Genomic DNA, 302 nt, shown 5'->3' with positions numbered 1-302 from the left:
ACAAAAAAACTACTACCCGAAACGCAATAGTTGGCGCTGCTGTTGTGTTTAAGTTCAACTTCAGGAGAACGAAATCTAACTCGCTTGTACCTTTTTACACTCATTTACTTTTACAGCCTTTTTGTATTGTACTTCCTGGTCATTATTCGTTTGATGGTAATAAAAACGGAGGGAATTCGAATGACGCAAATATATTTCTTCTTGAAATTTAAAATAAGAGAAAGATGTGTCAGGCAGAAGAATAGCATGAAGATGAGAGAAAAAAGAGGGGAAAAATATGTAATGTGAAAAACAGAAGTTAC

Source organism: Penaeus monodon, chromosome 25, assembly GCF_015228065.2.
Source record: "Penaeus monodon isolate SGIC_2016 chromosome 25, NSTDA_Pmon_1, whole genome shotgun sequence".
Lineage (NCBI taxonomy): Eukaryota > Metazoa > Arthropoda > Malacostraca > Decapoda > Penaeidae > Penaeus > Penaeus monodon.
The sequence above is the reverse complement of the archived record's forward strand: the minus strand, read 5'-3'. Positions refer to the sequence as shown.